The 20,132-nt window shown below is 40.5% G+C and overlaps 1 long non-coding RNA gene across 1 annotated transcript in view; it reads left to right on the top strand.

The window, feature by feature from the left end:
* The first annotated feature begins 1,827 nt into the window (after window positions 1-1,827).
* Window positions 1,828-20,132, top strand: part of LOC127139047 (uncharacterized) — a 29,676-nt gene continuing 11,371 nt past the window's right edge. The window contains exons 1-2 of the long non-coding RNA XR_007808877.1: window positions 1,828-2,272; window positions 19,576-19,626. This is a non-coding gene — a long non-coding RNA (uncharacterized LOC127139047). The remainder of the gene's footprint in view (window positions 2,273-19,575; window positions 19,627-20,132) is intronic.

A 20,132-nucleotide genomic window follows, 5' to 3' on the forward strand; every position in this document is an offset into this window, starting at 1 on the left:
GAAGCAGATGACAGAGGAGGAAATTATCATCAGTATAAACTAACAAAATCAATTTTATTTCAAATGCATTGTTATTTAGGTTACACTTATACTTACAAATTAGCTTAATGTAGAATTTCTTCCTATAAATCAGTAATCATAAAATATTGCTGATAAAATGAGTAGACTCTGCTGTGCATAGAGAAATGTGGGTAACCTGACTTTGAAGGGTTTACCCTCTGCCTTGTCTGATTACCTGTGTCTGTCTTTGTCAATATGTATTCTCAATATGTTGACTTCTTTTGGGAGTTCTTGCTGTATTGCGTTAGTTTATTTTGGGTGAGTATTACTCTCTGTATTATTCAATAACAGGTCCATATATACAGAGTAACATCTGTTATCCAGATGTCCTGTCTAAGTGTGTGAGCTTCATCTATAAATGTTACTAACTGTGAGAATCAGTGTCATTGTAGGGTTAGAATAGGTGAACTAAGTGTTTTTCCCCCTTTAATTTCCAGTGCCCTTAAAATAATGATAACAATGATAATTGTAGGTGTTCTGTAAACCTGCATTCAGATATCAGCAGCGAGCTGACCTCTGTGCTGAACCAGTCCAGCTGAACAGCTGCTTAATGGGAAAACTATCAGAAATAAAGCTGATCTACAGTCCTCCACTGACTGAATATATGTCAGCTAAAGGTCATTTTCTGTGTTGAGTCCCAGTTATAACAGAACAGTTTAATGCCATCTCATCAGGAAATCCCTCTACTATCTGTTGCTACAGTACAGTTAGTCAATATCAATATTTTCACGCACTGGAAATCATTTACAACAATCCTATGTATGTTTGTGTTACTTATCAAAGCACTCTGATCATACAGCTGGGTTGCAATGCTCTCATTAATAGAGGGACCTTCTCTTCCCCAAATATTTACTTGACATTAATTGAGAAAGTTCTGAATGCTGTTTACTGCAAGAAATACAGCAGTGAGCTTCAATCAGTGAGGAACTGACTCCATTCCACACATTGGGCTGTCCCCAATTGTACTTGAGCTGTTTTTATTTCAATATACTTTTGTCTGTTTTCATCTCACTTTAAAAAAAAAAAAAAAAAAAAACATTTGTTACAGTGTATATTGATGTGAATTAATACAACAGCCCTGCAACCTTCATGAAAGTTTTTAAGCTCCATAGAGAGGTGTTGATTCAGCTTTATATCCATTTTGGTTTAATTATTTTGTGTTATACTGAGAGGTGTACCTAATATTTCCTATACACCGATCAATATGAATGGGATACAGACTAATAGTACACAAATTTCTTATTTTTATGTTTTCACTGGAAGGAGCATGAGCAAATGCACCAGTTCCAGCCTAAACCAGCAGATGGCATTAGTAATACAGCTCAGGTAACGAAAGAGAGAGAGAGAGAGAGAGAGAGAGAGAGAGAGAGAGAGAGAGAGAGAGAGAGAGAGAGAGAGAGAGAGGAATGCTTGAATAGAACCTCAAGCAAAACATTTAACCTTTTCTGTTTGGATTTTATCCGGGAGAGTTTACCAGTGTCACTGCTCCTCCCTTTAAGCATGAGTAACTGACATTCACCCATTTTTAAGACCCAACAGAAAATTCACAGTGGCTGAATCATAGTCAGTTAATTTCCCTAAAACTTGGTCTGTTCTCAACAGCATGTGTCGCATTACTGGGCCATAGACAGCTCAAGTTACACACATCCCCAAAGCTTGTCATTCTCTTATTCACCACAATTGACAATTTCCATATAGCTGATTATTGATGCATGACTCATTGATTTTATATGTCCCTCTTCTCACTGTAACTTGGACACGGGTACACACACGCGCGCGCGCACACACAGTGACCGCCGTCGTTCCTTGATGACCCACAGTCTGCTCATTTCCGAAAGCTTACGGAGATTCACCGAGCAGCGACCCGGCCCCTCCCGTCCCCCTCCTCCGCGCTACAGCGACTCTCCCCTCGGCTCCACTCCGAGGAGGAACCCGGTGCCCCCGGTTGATCGTTTCCAATTACGTTACCCCAAGATGGAGGTCTGCAGATGGCATTGCTAGCGTCTACGAGTCACCGTAACCGTCCGTGTGTCTTTAATGACGCTTTTGTCAGGACAGAAGTAATTTGGTGCCATCTTTTTGTCGATTTTTTGGGGGATTTACTCGGGAGATACTGAGCTTCAGGTTCGGGTTGAGGCAACCATGAGCTCCGGAGAAGGAGCGGAGGAGACGACGAAGGACGCCAGCGACATAACGCCGTTTTTGAAGACCGGTAAGTCCCTTAAAAATAGTGGGAGAGGTCGTACCAAGCTCCACTGAGAGCTGCTCCCTTTGGTCCAGCTACGTGAGGGACATTGTTCCCGGCCGTGTTGTCTGTTTGGGGGCTCGGACAGTGAAGGATACGGAAGGCTTAAACCAGTGAATTCCATAACAGTAGTTATAAACGAAGTGTACAACATATTGCAATGGCCAGCACAGTAGTGGACATTTCTGAAAACTGGGTTTCTTGAATGCATTTCTCTGAGCTGCACGAGATAGCCCATCCAGACAGTGTAGCCAGGCGACATTAGCTACCGCGCTAATTATTCGAGTTCCATCTTCGGACGTAGCTTCTAGATGTGGCAGATCCTGGTTAGCTTTCCCTGTACATTTCTTCAGAATACACAAGTCTGTCTTTTGCCCTTTCCCCGACATTACTTCATGTGTCATGCACCACGTCGCTGTCAAAATGGGGATGTGAAATGTATGTTTAAATCACTAAACATTACGAGAGAGGAAAAACAGGGACCGCAGATGTGTATACTCCGTCTAGCTCAGCCCGACACAACAAATGGATCAAAGCGACTTTTTGTCATTATATTAATACACTGTCAAAATGCCACATGGATAGTTTCTTTTATTACAACTCTAGTGGAGTGATTGTAGATTTTTTTAAACCAGAAAAGAAGCAGGTCAGAGCAGTCCGATAATGGACTTACGTGTCAACTAACTAGTTTCAACGTTAGCTTCCAATGTTAGCCTGTAAGCTAGTGAATCCTGAATCAGATTTTGTGAATCCTGTCTGCTAACAAATGCTAGCTAGTTTAGCATTGCTAGCTTGCCAGTGAGGTGACAAAGCTGGTGAGTATTATAACAGCGTATTGGTGAATTAAGCACAAACACAAGTACTCTGTGTCTGTTTTTAAATTCACTATTCCGTTTACTCGGCCAAAAAAAATAGCACAACCGTGCAAGCTATGTAAACAATACATGGCGTGGCACATACAACCTGGGTGTGCACTGTGCAGGATAAGCTAGCTGTGTATCATAGCTAATAAAGGCCAAAAGGCTGCTTTTTTAAAATCGCTATCACGGTCTGCTGATTATGGCTAAACCCCAGGAAGTCAGTGACACTGATTTATTCAGACACAACTAAAGTGTTGCCTTTAGACTTTGGTTAGATGCTGCCCAGCTACATGTACAAATTGCTAACAGAAGCTAAGTAGGCTAATTTATCAGCAATGACTGTGACTTGAATCCCTAACACGGGCCTACAGTGATTCCATAACAATGGCTCATAAACTCTGAATTACAGGGGTCCTAACAGAGATTTAAGGGGCTGCAAATGTATAATTTTACATTTTATTTAAGCATCTGGGAACCAGCTTAAAGATGGCATATTTGATATTCATTATAATGCTCCCATCTAATGTACAGTATAAACATTTATACAAGTGGTACACATATTAACAGGGCATTTTAAGTGGCATTTTCTGCTACACAGTTGAATGAAATTTTGATCCAATGGGCAAAGGCCTGTCTGTTTGTGGGACTTTGACATGAAAAAGCTGATGAGCCTGTGGGCTGCACTTGGATATGCCAGATAACCCTCTAGCTCTGATCACTGACTGCAGGCAGTGAATTAGATCCAGGGCCTGATGTCATGTCTGCTCCACTTGCTTGGGTAGCTGGTATGAATTACTGCTTATATGAATTTAAAACAAGTTTCTCCTTGAACCAATAGCTGCTTGTCTAGTATAGATATAGTGGTAGTTGCAGGTTTATTTTTCCTGGTGATATGTGGATAGGTGTGTGGTACTCAAATATTGTGTGGTGGCATATAAGAGAAAGTGAAAAGCAGATAATAATTATAAACTGTGTCTACTGTTTATAAGCCAAATCACAGGCTGTTCTAGCACACTGTCGTGTAGGACCATTGTGGTAGAACTGAGATTTTGAAGTACAGTCAGAGGGGTGTAAATAAGGACGAGAATGCAGAGTATTGACATCCAGCCTCTGGCTCCTGTGGTTTTGTGTCTAGCGAGATAATAAGCCACAGAGGGAAGTTCAGCATTCGTATTGAGCTGATCTGATGGCTTCCTCTTAGGGGGAGAAGCGAGAGGCATCCTGTAACTCACTTGCAATCACACTTTGTGTGTTTTGTTGATGCTGCACAGCTGCAGCCATTCTGCTCCATTGTTAATCAGATCTGTTGCTAATTTGTTGTGTAATTAAAAAAAAAATTCTGTTCTTATTACCACAAGCCCATCTGCTGCAGGTTTAGTTTGTGGGATAGAAATAGCTCTTCATTTACCAATACAGCACTGAAACTGTATATTAACTTTATTTATTCATTTGAAAAACAATGACACAGATAATTAATTTTTGTTGCACTTACATTTTTCTGGCAGTGATGGGGCTGCTTCTGCTGACTTCAGAAAGAAATTGTGGATAAAATGGAAACAAATCTGCATCTCTAGAAGACAAAAACACACTTGAAGGATCATGAATGAGCATTTCATGCCACTATCTGCCACTGGTACTGCTAAATCACAAGAATATTTTAACACTGGTTGTCAAATAAATATAATTTACATTTACAAGCCAATCTGTACTTGAAACATTTTCACTTGTCACAGGAATGGTCCTGGCTCAGTTCAGTACAAATCTTAATCTCAGCTATGTCTAATGTTAACCACAATCTTAACCTTTAGTATACTTGATCTTTATCCACAATAGTCTGTCTTTTTGGGATCCACAATTGTGTATACTTAATGCTGAACACAACCTACTGAAACATAACTACAGTTACTGATGTTTTATTGAGAAAACACTATTGTTTACTACTTACTTAGATGACAGTCCTTTGGGAACTTATGTTTTTGTTTCCTTCACAAGCAACACAACTTGTTGAACACATCCCTAAAGCTAAACTTAGAACTGATCACAGAGTTGGGTATTACTGATTGTGTTGCAGGCACAAACAGCTGGCGTTTATGTTAAATATGACCCAAATCTTCCCAGGTGGTGTTGTCGACCTGTGCTTACTGTTAGATGCTGCTGCAGTGTTGTTTTACCCACCAGGGAGTTCCTGTCACTGTTGGTTGTGTGCAGACGTCACTGAGCTCAACAGGACAGTGACTGACAAGACCACTTACTGTATGAGATAATGATGACTATGGATAGATATTTACTGTAGATATGAGATTGGATTTGGCTAACCATGATTAGAATATTTGGTTGCAAAGTGTTAGTCCATTACTTATTGTCTCCAGATGGTGTGTAGCTACTGGGGACATAAGAAATTCTTCTGGTAACACATTTTTTTAGCACAATTACTTTTGGCAATTTGGCTCAAAAACAATTCAAAGTGGAGATTCTTTGTCAAAGGTCTTTTTCTGAATCAGTTATCTCATAGTGAAACCAGCAGTGAAACCACTGTAGGCCTCTGTATAGATAGTCTATCATTGGCTTTGTGCAATAAGCTTGTTGGGAGGTTTGAGTGTCACGTTCGCGCTCCCCTCCCCTTTGTTTTGCTCTTGAACTTCCTCCTCATGGATCTGGGAATCTTGTTCTGACATGCACAGGTTTGAGTGTCTTGCCACAGGCTACGCTTTTTCCCCCTTCCATCCCCAGCTCCATCCTCATCTCTTTTTTTCCATCCTTTGGCGTTGGTCTCTTTGTCTTTCCCATGTCCTCTCCCTTTTGGCTTTCTTTACTTTCTACTTTCTGTCTGAGCGTTGATTCACTCATGTCTGTTTCATGTTTTGCTCCCTCCCTCATTCTTGTTGTGTCGTTTTGGGCCTCTCCGTCCTGATGCAAAATGACAACTAATTTAAAAAAAAAAGAAAAAAAAAAAGCTTCCCCCCTGTCTCTCTCCCCTGTCTTCCAGACTGGAATTAATACCTAGGCCTCAGAGCTCCCAAACAGGGAGTTTTGTTGTGGCATGTTGTCAATCATCAAGTAGTTCCACGCCAAACATATTTTTGGCTACACTGATGACTAAGAGGCTGATTTAGTGTTGATTACATGCAGTTATTACTTGTTTGTAGTCTAGGGTGGGAAAAAAATGTATGCAATCCGCACTGCCGGGCCTCCATGAATGAACGTTTAGAGGCAGCAACGTTCATAAGGTCGGTCTGTATGTTTGAATGAGCATCAGTGTGTACGTGTGCTTGTGCGAGAAAGTGAGTGAAACAGACAAGCAGGAGAGAGGGAGAAATCTGATCCAGAGCTTCTGCATTTATGACTCAGGCCCATTCACCCAGGATGAGGTCTGAACACACACACACACACACACACACACACACACACACACACACACTCCGAGACTAATGGATATTGATCCAGGAGATGGAGACTGATTGAGGTCCCTCAGTAAAGGTTTCCTCCAGGCTTAAAGCTGCCAAGTCAGACGCAGAGCAGAGGATAAAGCCTATTGCTATACAAAGCAGATTTCTTTTATCATCCCATGTTTATGGGATGGAAGTAAACATAGGATTGGTGCATCTCAGATCAATGCAAATGAATGAATGAGGGCTAGGTTTGTTGTCAGTTCATTTTGGCCTGTCTTGATAACATATATTTTGTTCTTACTTTGTACTTGACAGGCTGTTCATAACCTGTAATCATAGAAAAACGGCCAACAAAACAAGTATGAAACATGGTTATTTGAACCGAAGCCTCCAATTGCCAAAACCCTCTACGACTTTAAAGGGGTACTCCAGCAATTTAGTGATGCACTTCCATAAAGTCAGTAGGCTTGTGAGAGACAGCTGTAAAGAAATAATGGCCAAAATCAAACCAGCAGAGCAACTTTATTTATGATATGGCCAAGTTTCTTCCAAATGAATTGAGAAATTTGAAGAAACTTAGGAATGTCAATTCCAACAAATTAAAAACCTGACAAGTGAAATTAATTTACCACATCATTAAGCAGTCCCGCTTACTGATTTGCAACATTGGATGGAGTTCAATAGCAGTCAGTCAACTGGAACTTGTAATCAGATCCAAACTGGCAATCAGAACCATCCCTATCCATAATGGGCAGTAAAGGAGATATTAAAGGGACAGATTAAGGATGCACAGAATGGATATGCCTGATTGGTACTGTTGCAGATGCTGACCTTGTTAAGAGAATCGAGTGTCAACCATAATGTGACAAATCTTTGTTAAATACAGATTCTTCGTTGAAATCATGACAAAAATTCAGTGGTTTCTCTGTCAGTTACAATAATTCACTCTTGATGTGCTGCCAATGCTTTTTAGTGGCATAGAGATAGCTTGCCTCAGTTCACCTTCCATAAAATTTATTCTGATGAATTCCAAGCAGAATACAAAATTTATCATTTGGGTAAAAGACAACACTAACATCAGTTTGGTGCTTTGTGTTGATAGATGCAAATGTGTCTGTTTAAGGATAGATACCACAGTTTAAACTGTATAGCGAAATCTTTGACTTTAGACAAATTCATATCGTCTCACAACATATACTTGTTTCACCAACCGCGACCTTCAAATGTCTAAATTATTAGATTAGGTGCAGTTAGTCTTAAGGGAAAAACTGAGCAGAATTTAGCTGAAAATTGGCTTCAGAGCACAGAACTCAGTGCACTGGAAAGACACATTTTTTAGATGCTCAGGCTGAGTAATCGAGGGTAACACTTTTCGACACTCGGGCATCATGTGGCTCCCAGTACAGGGGCTTTGCGATAGGCAGCCACTGTTCTCTCTCAATTGCTTTTCACACTTACTCACACTCAGGCGAGCGTTGTCGCCGATTTGCCGTTCTCAGTGACCCTGTCTCTTTCCCCCTTCATCTTGTCTTCTCCCTGTCTTTGTATTATTAAGGTTACAGCACACTACATTCACCCTTGCTTTACTCATCTGCACATAAATATCTGGTACCACGCACACCTCTAAGTAACCGTACTATTGTACAGAAGAGTGGCATGAATATAGTAAATGGATGCCAGCTGGAGGGAAAGATGGTGGTTATGAGATTTTGGCCTTTTATGTAGGCAGGCAGCTTCAATCAAGAGCAAATGGATGGCTGGGTAAAAAGCTTTTTAGAAAGGGCTGGACATTAAGCTAAAAATGGGGATAAAAAACATCCCTTCTACTCAAACCGTTCCTTTTATTGTGGCATTAAAAATGTGATGTTTCAGTTAGAAAGGCATTCATCCCTTAAAATGATGCACAAATGCAACACTGAACACATGGTAACAAGACCAGCAGCCCAGGCACTTGGAAACCATTAGCAGCATATACAAAAACATCCCATCTGTATATGTGGATGAGGATGGAAATTTAAGGGGATTTCATCAACATATAAAATGGTTTGTTTTGGAAATAAAAGTATCCCAAATAATATAACGGACAGTCATCTGCTGACCCTATTTTAATATTATTACCACCATGTCCTGAATAACATCTTCTTTCTGTCACACTGTCATATATTTGCAGAGTCAAATTGAAGAAAACGATTGAAAATATCAGTTGGTTGGTAAACGGTAAAGAGTAAATTATTTAAATTGCTGTCATTTTCCCATGAGTACTTGTGTAAACATATAATCTTTCTCCTCCCTAATAACAGGTGCAAGTACATTAAATTTTTAAAGGCAGATTACAGCTATCAGACAAAGCTGGACCCCCTGAATTTGCTGTGTAGTCAGTTTGAGTGGGAGGATTGGGGTTTTATTTTCCTTGTTTGAATTATAATTTGCTGGGAACCGTGGCAGTATGATCAAAGTTTTGGTAAAACAGAGAGAGTTGCCCGTCTCTTAGCTCATTACAAGGAATGACACTTCAGATCAGGATTAGTGCACACAGTCTGTGACACAGTTGATACAAAATGGATGTTTGTGCCAGAGAATGGAAGGAAAACATCTAAGGTTACGTTTGACAAATCACTGTAAAAAACCCACTGTTACTCTATGTCACGTGACAGAAACTGCCCACTTGTAAAGCTTATTCTGGTCTGAAAGAGGGACAGCTTCCAAAATTTCTACTAACAACAAACAAGAATCACAGCACAGACATAACAAAAGCTACAAATCTCAGACCAGCTGGGAGAATAGGGGGAAAGTAAATTAAAGCTACCGCAGAAAATACTGACATGGTGCACTTCAGCATTTCCTACTTTAGGTAACAGTTTCTTTAAACCTGCATTAAGCAAGCAAATGTGTTATAATAAAATAATTGCCTATTAATGCATTCATTAGGGAGCAAGATTAGCACTCTGGCCATCTACAGAATGCAAGATCCAATATTCACTTTCCTTTTAGCTCATTCTAGCTGTTTGTTGCTCCACTATGTTCACCAAGTTGCTAAGTTTGTGCAGATAGAAAGTAAAATAAATCAGTTTATAATCAGTTTTCAGAGGTTTTAGACTGAAAATGGCTGCCTGCTGCTGACAAAAATAATGCTTTGAGAGCTGTGAGAGTGAATCAAAACAGTTAAGTTGCTGGTCAGAAAACCAAAACAATGAGCTGAAAGATGCTAAAACGATCCAGGGAATATACATATTGATTATAGCTGCTGCAGCTTTCTCTGGAAAACATTTTGGTTGAACAGTTCTGTGGTAAACCTGATGCCAAGCTGGCACAATACATCATCGTGCTCAAGGCCTTTCTGTGTATCATATCACAGGCTTGTAAGGACTGGTCATCTGGGTTACGTTTACTTTGGCATAACAATGATGTCTTTCAGTGTGAAAAGTCTGTGTTTGCCTTCTTCACGTTATTCTTGGTTGAATGTGCTGTACAGTTTATGTCATGAGGTGAGCCAAGAGGTGAATTTCTCATGGTGGCAGTGCAGCAGTTATAGTTTCCTGTCAGAACCGCAGTAGGTTTAGTGGTTGGAAACAATCACGCTGAGGTTAAATGCGGAAATTTTATAAGGTCTTAAAAACTGATAAGCACACCTACAAATGCAGACCAGGAACGAATCAGCTGCAAAATGATCTTGTACTATGTAAATGAAGGTGGTATAGGGTTATTAATGCAAATGGAGAAATTGCTAATGCAAATTTAAGATTTTGGGGACTACCATGGTAACACACATAGAGGGAAAATTTTTTTGACCTTACAGACTGGGGTCCACAGCATAAATGGTCGGAAAACCCAGCCCACAGATGCCTGGCTAGACAAAACACTGTAATTTTTCAATCAGAACACGGTGAGCGAAGCCATCAAAAGCCATGAAGTAAAATGAATGGGAGCGCTGGAGTTTTTTGTAGCCCAAAGCATGTATGATGTCAGTGTGAACTTTTAGGCGTACCACAGTAATACAACCCCTAAACCAGGACAAAAAACACCAGATTGCATTTCAGAGGGAACAACGTTCACTTCCCTGATAGTCAGATGCTTGTAAACAAGTTTTGTCTTTCTCTGGATGTGCCTTACATGGCAATGTGAAGAGCAGCCTGAAACAGCTTACCAATGAGGTGGGAGAAGTTTGGGGAGTAATTTGAAAAGGGTGATGAATAACATTGGCCCTGTGTCGCTTGCTATGCTGCACTGAAGTCATTACAGAAATGGATTTAATAAGATTGCCATAGATGTACCTGTTGATCGCTGTGAAAATATATGTAAGTATGCAATGTTATGATACAGGAAAGTCAGTATATTATTAGTAATATAGTGAGCAGATTGTAGATCCTCTCAGAGAGGGTATGGAGTGTGTGGGAAAGCAGACTGGCCAAGAACTGTTTTAACAACAAATCTGCTTACTTAAACAGGAGTATATATATGTATAATAAGTGTTTGAGACCAGGGCTGTGTGACAGCAGTACAAGTCTCTGTCCCTGTGTGTGTGTGATGTTGTCAGCTCTAACAGCATTAGGCATGTTAGAGGTGAGAGTTCATTGGATTACACATACTGACCTAATCTGATCTGGTGTTTATTCCCTGGGATTACCCTCTGTGTGTGTTTTCATATGTAGGCGTGGAGGTAGAGAGAGGGGCGGTAGGTAGGTGGATTTGTTATGGGTCAGTGCTTATGTTAACACACAAACACAGGCTCTGACAGAATTGTTTAGGGCTGCAACAAACAATTATTTTTGATACTGATTAAGTTGCAGATTATTTACTTGATTAATATTTTAGTCTTTTACATTTTAGAAAATAGTGGAAAAAGTGGGTTGTCCTCAACTGTCTTGTTTTGTCTAACCAACAGTCCATGTATTAGCATTTTTGCTTGAAAATTACTTAAATAATTTGGTTATGAAAAAAGTTGCAGAATACTTTCTGATCAGTAATGACTAATCCTTGCAAATTAGAACTGTTTGGCATTTTGGGAAATATGTTTATTTGCTTTCTTGCCAAAAGTTAGATGAGGAGTTTGATATCGCCCTCATGTCCATCTGTTAAAGCAACAGCCAGCTAACTTGGCATAATGTGTGACAGTATCAAAGTCCCAAAATCAGTAGAAAGACTGAAATGTAAAAACACGAAAACTCTGGTTTTGTGGGATTTTATGATTTCATGTCCAGGGGCAGTGACCCTCTGGAGTCTCCACTGGTTGCCACATTATCCCCTGTGAAACCACAACTTGTCATTTGTCAATCTTCCCACCTAAGAAAACAAACAAGTCTTAAAATGCTGAACTATTCCTTTTAATGATGCCTAAACACAAGCAGCCATACAAAAACTTAACCAGAATAAATTATAATCTATAATTTGGGAAATTTGATTTAAATCAGGAACTGTCTAATCAAATAATTAAAATCTGATCACAAATTCAGGACAGACTTTTGATACTTAACAGCTATAGTGATATTGGCATTGAATGATACAGACACACAAGGCTGTAGTAGTGGGGTGTTTCAGAGAACGTATATATTTTGTATTTGCACAAGAAATGTACAGAATAAAGATGACTCTCTGTGCTGCAAGTATGTGTTTCATTCTGCATTTTATGCGCACCACAAAAGGCTGGTTTTCAGTCTGTCACCATGGTAACAACAGCTACCGTGTCTGTCCATCTGACCTACGTTATGTCTTTACCAGCAGGCCTATGTAAACCAGGTCGGCAGAGGCCTGTGCTATCTGTGAGCCTTTACCACTCACACAAACAGACATGCAGGTTCCCGCCCAGATACAGAACAGATAAGACCAAAGGCCAGCTGATAAGTGCTAACAGTGATGGGCGGTTTCTGTGATCTTCATATGGGCCATTTAGTTCAGACAGAGATCACACACTGTATCTGGATGCATTAAAAACAAAGTTTTACCTGCGGTGCAGCTCCAATCTTATGAATAAGCCACACTGAAAAAGCAGAAGTTTGCTCATGTAGTAATGTAACTGTCAGAATATTTGTGATTCAGGTAAAAACCAGAACAAAGTATTTACAGTCAGTTCCAGAGTAGGTAATGAGAAGTGAAGAAGGGGCCATTAAGTTTCAGTAACCCTTTGCTAGTATTGTTTTATCTTGTTGGATAAAAGTTTTGAAAAAGTCAATTATAGTCTATTAGCCAGGGAATTGAAGTATTAGGTTGTTGTAAATGTTTTTGGCTTGTTTAAATCCCCTCTTAGGAACAATTGAAACACACATACAGCACACACACACACATGATACCCACATATGCAAACCTCTCGCCTCTCTGTGTGTTTATAAAAAGGAGCTTGTCCCACTTTTTCCTCTCATCTGCTGTGCTCTCGTTCAGTAATTTCTCCGGCGTGATAGCTAATTGGTGTGAGCTCGGGGAAAATTTGCCGCCCTGCCGCTGCCTTCTTTTAAAACAAGCTGCAACGAGAGAGCGAAAAGAGTCAAGGGGGCAAAGAGAAAAATGGAGAGAAGATGGAGATAAAAGAGAAGACAGGAGGTAGGTTGGAGGGGAGCAGGAGCGGGAGTGGGAGTGGGAGAGGAGTGCAGGTTGCAAGTGGCCGTGAACTCACGTGTGCAGATAACCATTTCTTTATGCCTTCTTGTAAGAGGAGCGTAAACAATAAGCCTTGGGAATGAGTGAATGATTTTATTGTGCTGTTAGAGGGAAATAAGGAAGTCTATTCAGCACAGGTGGAAGACAAAGGACAGAAGGAGCTGTGAAATTCAAAGATGGAGAGCGAGCAAGGCCTTGGACAGATAATGAAGAGGGGAAGTGTAGATGTGAGTGCCAAGGTGTGTTAACATAGTTTCTACTGGCTAATGAAAGAGGTCAGTAAAAGAATTGAATTGGCTTGCAATTGATTAGGATCAGTGTGAAAGATTTGCCAGAATGGTCCCTGCTCCTATTTTGAGAGTAAAAAGAGACAGAGAGAGAGAGAGAGTGAACCAAACTAGGACAAGTCCTGAAAGACCATTGTACTCCTTTTTTTTTCTTTGGGTCTCCAGTGCATTCAAAACTGCTATCTCACTGTTGCCCTCCCCATCTTGCGCACTTTCTCTTTCTGTCTATCTCTTCCTCTGACTACTTTTCACTCCCTTTTTCTCTCCTGCTAAGGGCCAGGAACTCAGAGGAATTGATCCACTGTAAACATCGCAGTCAGTGGCCTTTTGTGAGTTAAAGCAAAGGCTACAGACTGCTGAGGTCTTTGAGGGGGTCTTTGTGGAAAAATGAACAGTTTAAAGCAGTGGTCTTTAGCCCTGATATTTTGTGCAGTGCCAGGATAGAAGAATGTCAGTACCAGTACTCTTAATGAATGAATAAACAGTTCCTATACTTAATATATTCTGTCTGCTCCTGTCTATCATCAGTTAAGTTTTTGATTATAGATTTATGGTAGATTCATGTATCCAAGACACAGTTTTGATTCAGCAAGCTGTTGGTAAAAGCACTTAGGTGAACAGGTGAGGATGTAATTAATGTTCCAACTTTGTATGGAATGAAGAAGAACTGGCTAGCAGTTGATCTCTGAACAACTGATCTCTTCAGGGTTACAGATACAAGCACCGTGACTGGCACACCAAACAAGAATCAGGTGTTAAGAATAAAATCAGTGTTTAGGTGGATGACAGTTGGGCACAAATGAAGGTAAGCCTCTGATTAGCTTTGTTTTAACTGTGACAGTATCGCACAGGGAGTATAGTAACCTCTCCATGTTTTCATTGTGTCAGTCAGCCATGATTCAGAGGATATACTGTGCTTTTAAAACTTCCTGGTACACACAAAGGCAAGTATTAGGGATGCACCGATCCACCTTTTTCTCTTTTGATGTTGGTTCCAGTAGCTCAGTTGAGGATCTCTGCTCCATCTGATACCAGTGTGCTGTGTTTCCCAAATATTAAAGTTGTATAGTACAATATGCAGAATGTATTTAGATCATTTTTATGTACAGTAAAATTACTGTGGCACTAAAAACTGAGGCTGTGGTATTGTGGACTGGTCACATCTGGCTTATACTAGGATCTGTTAAATAAAATCAGTATCACCAATCAAGATTTAGCATATTGGATTTGTGCATTTCTAGCAAGAGTGTGAACAATCCCACTTACATTTCAGTTAGTTGTGTGCACAAATATTTGGTAAAAAGCAAGTACGTTACAGTTCTCAGGTGTGGTAAAGAGGGGAACTAAATTTACACATCAGTTCCAAGCTTTTTGTGGCTTCAGAAGCAGCTGCGTTAAGTGTGATAAATTTTCTCAAGAGATGTCACTTGAGTCGGCATCAGTTGGTTTTAAAGGCTGCAAGTTTGAAAAAAAATCTGGAGATGTAGTGAAAGAAGAAGAAAGAAGGTAGCTTATTAGACTTCTGGTGCTCACTCCACATCTCTGCTTAACAGTGCGTTCACATACGGATACAAAGCACTTGGCAGTATCTGGCCTCCAATGAATCTGTCGCTCTTGTGGTATGTTGTGTTAAGCTCATAATTTACATGCTGTGTGCTGACTGGACAGTTATTTTCTGACATATGCATTGCTGCCGCCAGACAAACCAACGATGTCTGTGATTTCTTTTCACACATCACTTTTCTTTTTAATGTCCTGCTAAGTTGTTAAAGACACATTGTAGAGAATTGAGAAGCAAAGCAAAGCCAGATCTCAATCACGCTGAATAGCAGCAGTCACTGTCCTAGCCTTTTGTATCGGTGGGTCTGATAGTCCTAGTGGCTCGATGCTACATTAGCCACTACTAGCATAATACAGCAGAATCCTGAACTGTTGTCATTCTAAGTTGCATTGTGGGAAATGCAGGCACCAGGTTTTAACAAGGAAGAGGAATGTGTGGAATAAAACAGACCATATCTCTTGTTCTGCCATATTGATTTCAATCCTCTCTTAAACTGTCCATCATGAATCCAACAACATTAAAGGGGCGCAAAGCTAAATCAGTGGAGTAATCTTTTAAGATTAGAGTAGGAATCTGAACAGGATTGTGCCTCTACCTGCACCAAATGCTGACCATTATGGCTGAAACAACAAAGAAAAGAGTACCAACGGCAGAAACTCAGACTTGTACAGAAATCCACGGAAAGTGACGTCACAGTAACGATAACATTGTTTAACTAAGAGTGTTCTCTCTCTCTCTCGCTCTCTCTCTGGGAAGTGCAGTGCATAAATACCACAGCAATGAACATTTGGCTCCAGAAACAGAGACCAAGATAACAAAAACACAAAACTCTTTCATTATCACTTTAACTTGAGTATTACCTTCCACTTTGATCATGAGTTTCAGGAGATAGACACACATCCTGCAAGTTTCACTCTCTCATTGTTATCTCACCACCGACAGCTCTGTGCCAAGCAACAAAAATCCGCTGAGATGGCTGATCCCTTAGGTAAGATATTGTTAAATGTGTTGTCCGTGGCCCTTGACATTTTAAATGTTTGCGAAACCCCTACAGCAATATATGCCACTACACTCTCCTAGACAACTTTGACAGCAGAGTATTGCTCATTGTTTTTGTGCCTCACACCTCATTTCAGTGAGTGTGAGCCAGACAATAGGTATTTTTAAATGAAAGGGGTCTTTCCTATTTGTGTATGAGTCAAACGATGAGTGTGCCTGCCGAGAAGGGGAAGGCAGGGGCCCACAGAAAGGGTGGTCTTGTGTTAACGCAGGCTCGGAGACAGAAACAGTGTGTGTCGGGACAAGCGAGAGCTGTCTGTGGAAGGGAGCTCAGTTTAGGATACAGTATAGGCAGTGTTCAACAGAGCTGAGGTCTAGGTGAGTTCACTGTATCTGAGTGTTTGTGAGTTTCGGAGAGGGGGGACTTTGGATGTTTTGTGGGATCAGGCGTGTTGCATTTTTTGCTTTGTCATTTCCTCAACGGCTATTAGATGTGTGTGTGATCTGTTTAACTTTATCCAAACAGCTCAAGTGACGTTTTAGCGGTGGGCTTATCCTACTATGGTCTGTAACAAAGTTGGCTCAGTGTGTATGCACGTCTGTGTGTGTGTGTGGTTGGATTAAACCACAGCTCTAACGGCCAGATCTCAGAAGAAAACCCTCTGTTCATGACTGCATGTGTATCTGTGTCTCTTTATGCACACATACATTGTATTTTATCTCCATTTTGTCCATGCATGTTTGATTTCTGGCTAGGCTACAAGACTTATTGTTTAGATTGTGATAAGATGTGGGCAACCACTACTGTAGTCTGGTATTACATTGTTGCACACTGTGGCTTAAGTGGACATCTTTGGCATTGCAAATATGTGAAGTATGTGGGTGTTTGGTCTCTCTGTTGCCTTCTTTTTTCCCTGCTTTCTCCTTCATCTCATTCATTCCCTGTGAAGTTTCTCCCAGGTACACGGCTTTAGAGAAAATTCCCTTGAGATCACTGAGCTTCTCTTCACTGTTCAGCTCTGCTTTCCCATGCTATGAATATGAGCCCCTGTGGCACTGGCAGTTGTTGCCAGCAAGTTTGCTCATGTATAGTTTTATGTGTACCGTGCGGCTGTATGTTGATTAATGGAAACTGCCAAAAGCAAAATGTTGCACAGCTGTCTGATGAGGTAGCTCACTTAGAAAGGAACCACTTGTTATGTAGAGAAGTATTGTATCATAATGACCGAATCAGCTGATAAATGGAAACAGTTGGGTGCCTTAATATGATGGAAGGATAGTGAGTGAAGGTCAGAGGTCATGGGCTGTTGGATGAAGCTAGAAGGACTTGTGTTTCTTCTTCAAGGGCTCTTTAGCGAGGTAGATACTTACTGGCTTAGAGCCCTTAACTTCTGTTGCATTTATATCATATCAGTCACCGTAAACAAAAGTTTTCAAGTTGTGATTATGACTTGAAATATCAGATGTTTCTTCATTATATCTGACTTGGCAATTAATAATGTGGAAGTACCTGAAAATCTAAAGAAATGTGGATGAGTCGCATAAGCAAAAACCCATGCTGCAGTAAATCATGCATTTGAGTGTTTAACACACAGAGAAGAAGATCCTACTTAAAGACAGATTAAATGCCAACTGTCTGCACGGCGATGTATTCGTACTCCATCATGGCAAAATCGTACAACTCTGGACAGGTCATCATGGTGTAGATGAGTTTCTTTATGTTCACAGTGTCTTTATTAACAGCAGAATAAAACAATGCTTCAGACAAGAACAAGATTTTTCTCCCTTTGGATGTCGTCGTTGCGCTTACATGAATTGGCCATTGCATCATCTTGCCTGATGATATCACACGGCCTTACTGAAAAAATGGAACCAGATTTTGTTTTTTCTTTCCCACACGACGCGCGTTATTCTGTGCTTCCCCATTCAAATGAACAGGAAGGGTTGCAGTTTTGCACACGGAGCAAATGTCCATTGTTCAAATCAATTAAACAGATATTTAATGGATATAGTACTAATTTGTAAATCCAGAGCAATTTATTCCTTATATAACCAACTCTGCAGTCATACAAGCATCTTGAGTGGAAATCTTTCCCACCTACCAGTGCTGTATGATATGAATGTAGCATAAGTTGGATCACTGTCCTGTGTGTTTGCAAGTGCAAGCATGTGAGCAAGAGAGTCATTGTTCTTTGATACAGAGTCAACTGAAAACCGAAGAGCAGGTTATACTGTTACTTTAATGAAAACTTTACTCTTTAGGTGTGACTCAAGTCTGTGTGCATGTTTCTCTTCGGTGCACTTCAGCCAATGAACGTCTGCATTGTAGAGGAGAGAAAATGTGCTCTGCTTGTACTGTATACTACATGTAATCTAGGTCTTCAACATAGAAATCAGACTATATCCCAGTGCGTATTGTTAAATATTTGACAGTACAGATCCTATATTCAGTACAGCCATAAGCCTCTATTTGCCTTAATGCAACTCTCTGTAAGGTTAAACAGGAAGGAGTTAGCCTGAGTCAGAACAGAGGGAGCATGTGTCACTGAGTCAACCAGGCGAGCGTCCAGCCTGTTTACATGTTGACAGCACATGACACTGACCGCATCTTCCCCTCAGTCACAGCAGCAACTTCTCTCACACACAGACTATAGGCTGGATCAATGGGCCAATTGTTGTATTGGCTGAGAGACCAGTGGGCCTCGGTCATGAGTTATAGGGTGATGAGAAGATGACTCCTACATGCACTGGTCCAGTGTAAGCAAAACATGCTGTTCAGGAACATGGGAAACTGTCAAATTGTTGGTACCTCAGTATAATAATTCTAAATGAAGGAGAACATGGTTGAGACAAGTGGTAGCTTTTCGTCTCACACCAGTGGTATTAGGTGTGCTCAGATTTCTGAAAATTAGACAATTTAGCTACTTTGGTTTTTCGCTTTACTGAACAAGCTAATGTTGGAGTTTTCCATCAGCCTTTAACTAATGCAAAACCCTTATTCTGAAATCCTCTCTGTTTGTGCTGGACAAACAGTACCCTACTCCCTCTAAAGCAGTGCTATTACTTTTTTAGCCACACTAACGCAAATCACCGTGCCAGCATGTCTTTTTTTGTCTCAACAGCTATTGGATCGATTGCCATGACATTTGGTACAGACATTCATTCATTCATTACATACATTACATTCATTCTTTATTTTGTGCCAGTTACAAGCCACAATTTTAGTTTGTACAATTTGGTTTATGACCAAACACCTTCAAAACTAATGACACTCCCATTAGCCCTGGCTAGACTTTGCTTTAAGTGCCACTAGCAAATGGCAGCATGCTAACTTGCTAAACTAAAATAGTAAACAAGGTGAACTTTATACCTGTTTAATGTCAGAATGTTGGGATTGTCACCATGTGTGTGTTAGCACTTAGTCAGACACTGTTAGTGTATTACTTTTTTGTTCATTTATTGTACAGAACTGTAAAAAACCATTACACATTTGTTGGATTAGCCAATTTACAATGTCAAGCAGAATCAAATTTTTTCTGTCTTGTTAATATAATTTTGCTTTTCTTTGTTTTTTGTGTGCCTACAGATGGATCCCTCCCTAAAGAGCCAAAAGGAGATGTATCGAGTCAGATAGCAGGTAAAACAAACATTCACACAGATGTCAACCCTAATGCAATTGTGCCACTGTTTTTCCACCCTCACCATGTCTAATTCTGTCTTTTTTTTGTCTGGTGATGGTATATTTTATTAATATTGGAAATAAGAGTGTCACACACACAGACACTCTCACACGCACACACACACAAAATTAATATTTCAGCAATCCCAGTGACAATGACAGGTCATTGTCACCATTATTTCTCACCATCACATCTGCGTGACTCCCCTTCTCTCCTTGACTCCACCCCTCCTCCTCCCCTCCTCCCATTATTCTCCGCCATCAGAAACCATGTTCCCCATGCCATGATTGGCTACCTGTGCCTAGCGCCCATCTCCGTAGCGACAGCAGCGTCTGCATGATGAGTTGAGATGGATGATGTCTGTCGCTTTCATTCCTCTTCCCTCTGTTTCCTCCAGCCCCTCTGTCCATTATCATTTGATTTCAGATTTGATATTTCGTGTCCCCTCTGCTCTTTCCTCCAT

This window comes from Lates calcarifer, linkage group LG3 (genome assembly GCF_001640805.2).
Source record: "Lates calcarifer isolate ASB-BC8 linkage group LG3, TLL_Latcal_v3, whole genome shotgun sequence".
Classification (NCBI taxonomy): Eukaryota; Metazoa; Chordata; class Actinopteri; family Centropomidae; genus Lates; species Lates calcarifer.